Source organism: Lathyrus oleraceus, chromosome 4 (assembly GCF_024323335.1).
Source record: "Lathyrus oleraceus cultivar Zhongwan6 chromosome 4, CAAS_Psat_ZW6_1.0, whole genome shotgun sequence".
Lineage (NCBI taxonomy): Eukaryota > Viridiplantae > Streptophyta > Magnoliopsida > Fabales > Fabaceae > Lathyrus > Lathyrus oleraceus.
In genome coordinates, this window is record NC_066582.1 from 270,199,433 (window position 1) to 270,209,306 (window position 9,874).

Genomic DNA, 9,874 nt, shown 5'->3' on the forward strand with positions numbered 1-9,874 from the left:
AACGATATCGAACTGTATCTCCGAGTCTTACGACGAATTCGAGAATATCGTGCTGAAAACAATCTCCCTCCTATCGAATTTCCTGACCTCAAAGATCTTCTTTTTTCACCCGAGATGGCAGAACCAGCTCGTGCTCTTAGAGATTACGCCGCTCCATCGCAAGATGAGCCGCATTCAAGTATTGCTCCGCCCGCAATCGAAGCAAACAACTTCGAACTTAAACCTTCGCTGTTGCAGGCTGTGCAACAGAACCAATTCTCTGGAAATCCTACCGAGGATCCAAACCTTCATTTATCTGTATTTGTTCAATACGCTGATACTGTTAAAGCTAATGGTGTCACTTCAGAGGCAATTCGACTTCGTCTTTTTCCTTTCTCATTAAGAGATAGCGCTAGAAGATGGCTTCAATCTCTCCCTTCCAACTCAGTCACCACATGGAACGAGTTGAAGAAAGTTTTTCTTGCCCGATACTTTCCGCCAAGCAAAACAGCTATGTTAAGAGCCCAGATAAACGGATTTAAACAGAAAGACAACGAGTCTCTTTTCGAAGCATGGGAAAGATACAAAGACATGATGAGACTTTGCCCACACCATGGTTTGGAAGACTGGTTAGTAATTCACACATTTTATAATGGTCTCTTATACAACACAAGGTTAACAATAGACGCCGCTGCAGGTGGTGCATTAATGAACAAACCTTATGCTGATGCTTACCAGCTTATCGAGAGCATGGCCCAAAACCACTATCAGTGGGGAACCGAACGAACAACGGTGGAAAAACCTCAAACGAAAACTGGCATGTACGAGATAAGTAACCTTGATCACGTTAATGCAAAAGTGGATGCTTTGGTCCAGAAAATTGAAAGTTTAAACGTATCACCCCCAGCCGCCGTGGTTGCTATAACTCAGAATTGCGAGGTCTGTGGAATCCAAGGCCACACTCCTACGGACTGTCAACTCTTGACAGGAATCCAAGCAGAGCAAGTAAACTATGCTCAAGGAAGCCCCTATTCGAATACCTATAACCCAAATTGGAAGAACCATCCAAACTTTTCATATAAGAGTAATAATGCTTTGTACGCACCTGGACAGTCTCCAAATCAAGCCCCATCTATACCTCCGGGATATCAGAAACCGAACCCATCCATGCCTAACAATAATACCCCTAGAAAATCCAACTTGGAAATCATGATGGAAAACTTTATAGCTTCCCAACAACAAACCAATAAAGATTTCTTAAACCAGAACATACACACTGGCGAACAACTTAAACAACTAGCAAGCAAAGTAGATGCCTTGGCTACCCATAACAAAATGCTGGAAACACAAATATCACAAGTAGCTCAACAACAAGCACCTACTGCTGCCCCAACTGGTACATTCCCTGGACAACCCCAACCTAATCCGAGAAGCCAAGCTCATGCAATTATATTAAGAAGTGGAACGGAAGTGGAAGGACCGTCTGATCCAAGGATAGAAAACCAAAACCCTAAGAAATCAACTGAGGAAAGTGAACCTAAGGAAAAGGAAGAGAGCAATAAGGAAACCCTAGAAAAGAAGGAACCTTATGTACCTCCACCACCTTACAAACCACCTATACCTTACCCTCAAAGGCTTGTTAAAACCAAAGATGCGGGCCAATTTAGAAAATTTGTTGATCTCCTTAAACAATTAAACGTTACAATTCCGTTCACCGAAGCTATTACGCAGATGCCCTCATATGCTAAATTCTTAAAAGAAATCCTTTCTAATAAGAGGAAACTTGAGGATAGCGAAACCGTTACACTCCCTGCCGAATGTAGCGCAATAATCCAAAACATGCCTCCTAAACTCAAGGATCCGGGTAGTTTCTCTATACCCTGTCACATAGGAAAATTTGTCATCGACAAAGCTTTATGCGATTTAGGAGCCGGAATTAGCGTTATGCCTTTATCCATATGTAAGAGACTGGAAATGGGAGAATTAAGACCGACCAAAATGTCTGTGCAACTAGCAGATCGTTCCATCAAATATCCTGTAGGAATCCTTGAAAACGTTCCCGTACGCATAGGTCAGTTTTACATTCCCACTGATTTTACAATTATGGACATTAGAGAAGATGATATTACACCCATTATACTGGGAAGACCATTCTTAGCAACTGCCGGTGCAATCATAGACGTAAAACGAGGACGACTCACCTTCGAAGTAGGTGAAGAGAAAATTGAATTCATTCTTTCCCAATTCTTGAAAGCACCTGCAATAGAAGATACATGTTACTTCATGGATATCATCGATGAATGCATAAAAGAAGCAGAGTTAGGAGAAGACAAATCATCAGACTATCTTTTAGAAGACAAACCTAACCAATGTTTAGCAATAACACCGGACCCTACACAATGTCTTAACAAACCAACCCCTGAGCTGAAGACACTTCCCAAAAATCTGAGATATGAATTCCTAGACTTAGAACTTGAACGACCTGTGATAGTTAATGCAGATCTAGGAAGACTCGAAACAGAAAAACTCCTACATATCTTAAGGAAGTACCCCACCACACTAGGATACCACATCACCGATCTTAAAGGAATAAGCCCTTCTATTTGTATGCACCGCATCATGTTAGAAGAAGACTGTAAAACCTCTAGGGAACACCAGAGAAGACTAAATCCGATCCTGGGTGAGGTAGTAAAAAAAGAAATAACCAAGTTATTGGAAGCAGGTATTATATATCCTATATCTGATAGCAAATGGGTTAGCCCTGTACACGTTGTACCAAAGAAAGGAGGCATAACCGTTATTGAAAACGAAAAAGGAGAAACTATAACTAAACGAATCGAATCGGGATGGAGAATGTGCATTGATTATAGGAAACTAAACAAAGCAACCCGAAAAGATCATTTCCCTTTACCATTCATTGACCAAATGTTAGAATGATTAGCAAAACATTTCACATTTCTGTTATCTAGACGGTTATTCAGGCTTCTTTCAAATACCAATTCACCCTGATGACCAAGAAAAGACAACGTTCACGTGCCCTTTTGGTACCTTCGCTTATAGACGAATGCCGTTTGGTCTGTGTAATGCCCCTGCAACCTTTCAAAGATGCATGATGGCAATATTCGCCGACTTTCTTAAAAACATCATGGAAGTATTTATGGATGACTTTTCTGTATACGGACAAAGTTTCGAAGAATGCCTTGAAAACCTAGAAAGAGTCCTTGAGCGATGTGTAAAAGTAAACTTAGTACTTAACTGGGAAAAGTGCCACTTTATGGTACAAGAAGGAATTGTTTTAGGACACATCATCTCGAACAGAGGAATTGAAGTAGACAAAGCCAAAATAGAGGTAATCGAAAATCTTCAACCCCCAAGAACCGTGAGAGAAGTACGAAGCTTTTTAGGACACGCCGGTTTTTACCGACGATTCATCAAAGACTTCTCTAAGATAACTAAACCTTTAACCGGACTATTGATGAAAGATGCCGAATTCATATTCGACGATAACTGTTTAAAAGCATTTCAAACACTTAAACAAGCATTGATCTCCGCACCCATAATGCAGACACCAGACTGGAATGAACCATTCGAAATAATGTGCGATGCCAGTGATTATGCTGTAGGTGCTGTTTTAGGACAACGAAAGGATAAAAAGCTTCACGTAATATATTACGCAAGCAGAACCCTGGATGAAGCGCAAATGAATTACGCCACTACCGAGAAAGAACTCCTAGCAGTGGTATTTGCGCTAGATAAATTTCGTTCTTACTTGGTAGGAGCCAAAATAATAGTCTACACTGATCACGCTGCTATCAGGTACCTTTTAACAAAAAAAGACGCTAAACCTAGACTCCTAAGATGGATCTTGTTGCTACAAGAATTCGACTTAGAAATCAAGGACAAGAAAGGAACTGAAAACGTAGTAGCAGACCATCTCTCTAGACTTGAGAACCTTGAACCGGAAAGAACATCAATTAACGATGATTTCTCGTATGACAAACTTATAGCTACTTTGGAAGAGAGCAACTCCGACATGCAAGTAGAAACCACCTTAGCTATATCTGCCACACCATGGTACGCTGATCTAGTCAATTATTTAGCTGCCGGAATAGTTCCACCTACTTTATCTTACCAGCAGAAGAAACGATTCTTCTACGACATAAAACACTATTACTGGGATGATCCCTTACTTTTCAAAAGAGGCCCCGATGGTATTTTCCGTCGATGTATACCCGAAGAAGAAGTAGAAAATATAATCCAACACTGTCACTCCGCTCCTTATGGTGGACACACAAGTACATCCAAGACCTGCTCTAAAATCCTACAAGCCGACTTTTATTGGCCAACTATATGGAAGGACGTACATGCGGCTATTAAGGAGTGTGACAGATGTCAACGCACGGGAAACATATCTAGACGTGACGAGATGCCACAAAAAGGTATTTTGGAAGTAGAGATTTTCGACGTGTGGGGAATAGACTTCATGGGACCCTTTCCATCCTCTTTCGGTAACAAATACATACTCGTGGCAGTTGACTACGTATCAAAATGGATCGAAGCTGTAGCTTCTCCAACAAATGACACCCGAGTAGTAACTAGACTCTTTAAAAATATAATATTTCCGAGATTTGGCATCCCAAGAATAGTAGTCAGTGATGGTGGATCACACTTTATATCCAAGGTACTCGAAAAACTACTACTTAAGTATGGAGTAAGACATAGGTTAGCAACACCTTACCACCCTCAAACCAGTGGACAAGTGGAAGTATCTAACAGAGAAATCAAGCAAATACTAGAAAAAACGGTCGCCACTTCAAGGAAAGATTGGTCATTGAAATTACCAGAAGCTTTGTGGGCATACCGAACTGCTTATAAAACCCCCATAGGGACGACCCCATTTAAGCTCATTTATGGAAAATCCTGTCACCTCCCGGTAGAATTAGAACATAAAGCCTATTGGGCTATTAGAAATCTAAATTTGAATTATAAAGCCGCCGGTGAAAAGAGAATCCTTGACATAAACGAATTAGAGGAACTCAGAAGAGACGCCTATGAAAATGCCAGAATCTATAAAGAAAGAACAAAACAATGGCATGACAAGCGTATATCAAGGAAAATCTTCAAGCAAGGCGACGCAGTACTTTTATTTAACTCTAGACTAAAGTTATTCCCGGGAAAACTACGATCCAGATGGTCAGGGCCTTTTCATATCACTAAAATCTTTCCCAGTGGAGCGGTAGAAATAAAAGGAAAATCTACAGAACCGTTCACCGTAAACGGGCAACGTCTGAAACACTATCACTATGCGGAAACCAACGAGGATTCGCAAATCCTACACTTAGACGAAACGCCCCCAGGACCTATAGATTATATTTAACAGTTTCTTTGTCGAGCTTGCGACATTTAAACAAAGCGCTTAGTGGGAGACAACCCACAAATTAGTTTGTTATTTTATTATTCTATTATTATCATTTCCCTATTTCTTTCTTAATTATTCTTTTAATTTCTGTTTAGCATTCATTCTTGATTTATTCAAAAAGAAAAAAATATAATAATAATAATTTTTTCTTCTTTCGGCATTTGGCCAAATCCTGGCTTAAACTCATGTTTTCTTTTCTCTAGCTAACACTAACCAGATGGGACATATTGATCGTATGGGTATCAAGTTCAGAGGAATGGCTCAGAAACAAAAGTTTGAAGAACTAGCCACTAGAGAGATGTTACCTAGTTTATATGCTGATGATTGGGCTATGACTGCCCTTGGACTGAGACAGAGTGTCCTGTATTTGCTGAATCAGATTGGATGGGAGACATCCCCTATCCTGAGACATTTCACCACCTACCGGAGACTCACACTAGAATTCCTTAGCTCATTAATCTATCTACCCAGCCATGGAAAAGGAATTAGCAGAGGTTTTATCCAGTTCAGAATGTTCAATATGGAGTACCAATTTAATATTAGAGACTTCACCAACCTTTTGGGTTTCCCTACCTCCTTTGATACATTCACTGTAAGCCAGGAAGAACTTTTTGAATATAGAGAGCTTGAACACTTTTGGGGTAGGCTGACTGGAAATGATGAGCCCGAAGAACATGAGTTTCTCTCTGGAAACATACACAACCCGGCCTTTCGCTATTTCCATAAGATCCTGACCCACACTTTATTTGGGAAGAAGCCAAATAGTACTTCAGTTTCACGTGATGAACTCTTCATCATATTTTGTGCTTCCCAGAACCGTCCAGTGAACGGTGCCACTTTTATGTTAGCTAATTTGGACCACCTTATCCAGGATGAGCGAGCACCCATTAGAATAGGCGGTTTGATAACTATGATAGGTAATGCTATTGGATTACGTCAGCCTATGCTTGACCTAAACCCTTTTTGTGGCATTACTACTATGAGTATACCTTTCCTCTTCAACACTATGTTTATAGCAAACCTAGGGACTGATGAGTTTGAGCTTATTATTGATAACCAGGTTCTCTTCCTATTCACCATGCCCGATCCTAGGACTAGTGTTCATAACCAAAGGAACTGGCTCTATAACCTGAATGAAACCCCAACTCCTGCTAGATCCACTGAATCCATCCAGGATTATGAGATTTGTAATGACTATGAGAATTATGTTGACCAGATCCCTCATGCTGAATCTGACCCTCAGACACCATCCGGCTATTATGATATTGACCCTCCTCCTCAGCCTGTTCAGACCGAAGAATCAGCCATACCTGACCTCCGACATCATATGCCCGGAACTGATTATAACACCGCCATTGAAGCTTTGATGTCAGAACAAGACGCCCTCAGAGGAGAATTTACTAACATGAGACACGAAGTTCTAGGATACATGAGCAGTATGACGAATCAGTTTCACGAGTTGCTACATCATGTTAACTCTTTTGCTCCTCCGGCCAGAGATCGTACAGAGGGATAGAGTTTAGTTATTTTTCTAAGTTATTTAGTTTTAAATTAGATTTTTCATTAATGTTATTTGAATTCGTGTTCGCATTTATTTTTTTCTTTCATTTCATTGTTTTCCTTTCCTGTATTACATTATGATCATTTTTATTGAAGCTGTTTATTTAATTTTATTATGCAATAGCTATTATGCTCTACTGTTGCTACCTATGAATTATTATTACACAAAGCAGATTAAGCGTGCACCATAAATTAAACTGCAGACTAAACTGATCATAAGCAAAACAAAACAAAATAAATAACAAAAATTAAATCCTTTACCGAAGTGATTTTGTGGAATGCTACTGAAGCCTTTCCAAAAAGGAATGTGTGACGAGCGTCACACTATCCATAACGAGCGGCACACCAAGTGCCTGTAACGAGCGTCACACCCCTGTGACGAGCGTAACACTACTCAGACTAGTGAACGTTAAGGAGCCGTTGGAGACGAACGTTACATCTTTAACTTTTTACCTTCCCCATTCATTTTTCATTTAACCACACTTAATTACTTTTCAACCACTTTTTCTTTCCACCTTCCAAATTCTTCTCCTATAAATACCCACCAAACCTTCCTTCATTCACCACGAAACAATTCTCTCCTATCAAATACATTTCTTTTTCTTTCCAAATCACCCCTTCAAAATTCATCACAATGGCGGGAAATCAGAATTTCGGAAATATCATCTTCCGATCCATAGATGACAATTATCAGAGGGAGCAATTCGAGCGTTTCCAACAGCGAGGCGTCGCTTCCACCAGGTACCCCGATTTACCTTGTTTACAACAATTAGGATTACTCCAAGGTATCGAATGGATGCTCCGTCAAGCCAACTTAACCTTCCTTTGCACTCATAATCAACCCACCTACCCATCCCTAACCTTAGAATTCTTAAGTTCATACGACTACACCACTCCCGCCGGTGAAGACGAATTTTTAACCGGTACCGCAACCTTCCGTATGTTTAACACCGAGTACTCCCTAACCCAAAACCAATTGAGTACCATGCTACAATTTCCCACAGAAGGTCTGCTGCACGCCAGAATCCCTCCAACCTCAAACTGGAACACAGTTGGTGTTTTCGGCCTTTTTAAGAAAATTTCCGGTATAGATACCTACAACTGGGAAGAGCTCCTTCTCTCCCATATACATAACCCCACTATCCGGTACTTTATCCGCATCTTGCAAAACACAGTTTTTGGAAGGCCAAACAACAGCAAGGTCAACTCAAAGGAACTATTTTTCCTCCAGTGCGTCTTCGAACCAGATACTCAGGTAAACGCCGCCTCCTTTCTCTTTCATCATATCCGCACCTTATGTGCTAGAGGCAGGCAACCTTTTATAATCGGTGGATTAATCACCACCATAGCACTTGGCCTACACCTAGGGGATAAACTTCAAACTTTAGAATCCCTACCTCCCCTATCTATGGATATCAGCTACTGTCGATCCAGCCGCTTGATTAAGAACAGAGTAGGCGGAGGATATTATCTTATGGTGAACAACCAGGCAGTCCCAAGCGTTGTTCTACCAAATACTGCCCGCACTGATGTCACAAACCCCGACTGCCACCTCTACGATCTAAACGCTCCCGAAACCACCGAGCCTTCACAAACAAACCCGAAAACAGATGAGTTTGAAGAAATGGAACAAGGTGATCATCCGCCTACACAACAGTCAGTCCCGCTCAACCCTTCCAGTAATGCAACTGGCCCATCCTCCCAACGTCGTCGACGAAGAAGGCCTGCAACCAACGACGACATTATGGATGCTATCGACGGTATGCAGGCACAGAATGTCGAAATGCTGCAGATGATGCGTCAAATGCAACAGCAACAGGATGCTAGGAATGCCATAACCGACCAGCGGTTTACTGAGTAGTTCAGCAGGTTCGACAACTTAGACTTACGTCAGAGATCACCAGGTCCAAGAACCAGAGGCGGAAGACAACCTTAGTTGTAGTTTCTTTTTCCTTTCCATATTGTATTTCATTTCCTTAAAACATTGGGGACAATGTTTAATTTAAGTATGGGGGGGAAAACTTGTTCTTCCTATTTCCATTGTTCAAGTATGTACTTTTCCTTTTAATGTTATTTCCTAAAAAAAAAAAAAAAAAAAAAAAAAAAAGAAAAAAAAAAAAAATTTTAAGTTAAGTCCCGAGTGTGAAAATTTCTATTATCTATTCCCTCAAAAATTTTCATGAGCCATAACAAAAATTTAACACACCCAATAAGTATAAAGGTCGCTTATTTTATACAACTTGAGTGAAATCAAGACAAAAATCATTACCATAACAACGCTATGAGAACCTCAACATGTTAGATCAGGATAAGTACCTATTATACCGATTCCTCGAACTTTTAGTTTTATAGTAACCCCGAGTAGTTTATACGAGAAGTCAGCACCATCTTAATAGCAAACTACGTGGAGAGTCGATGAATATAAGTGAATGATCCCCCAAAGTAACATAAAATATATGAATATATCAGGAAATGCACTGATTAAATTAGGTGATCCTTACCAGATCATTTAATCTAAAGGTTGCAGATCATGCAAAAACACAATATGAAAGATCCATTATGAGTTGGTTCAGTAGGTATCTGGTACTGAACTCGGTAGGGCGGACTACGGTTCGATCCCCCACAATTTGCAATGGACTGAATAACGAAGTTATCCGACTTATGTACCAGAACTTCTAGCTAAAAGCGGATCATAATCACTAACCGGTTACTCCACTATGTGCGCGAAAAGATAAAGGGCTTAATGTGATTTCGCTAGAATGAAAATGGGTGAAATAAGAGTAAAGGAACTAGGACAGCTATAATGGCATTGCTCGAACTGGTTTGCATAAGGTCGGGTTATCTGAGGTTGTAACGGTAGTTGTTGATGTCAAGGTTAAACTCAAGTTGCTTCTAAACAAAATCCACTTGCAACCT

The 9,874-nt window shown here is 40.4% G+C and overlaps 1 pseudogene; it reads right to left on the reverse strand.

The window, feature by feature from the left end:
• Positions 1–499: 499 nt before the first annotated feature.
• On the reverse strand, positions 500–599 carry LOC127077230 (uncharacterized; annotated as a pseudogene).
• Positions 600–9,874: the final 9,275 nt, after the last annotated feature.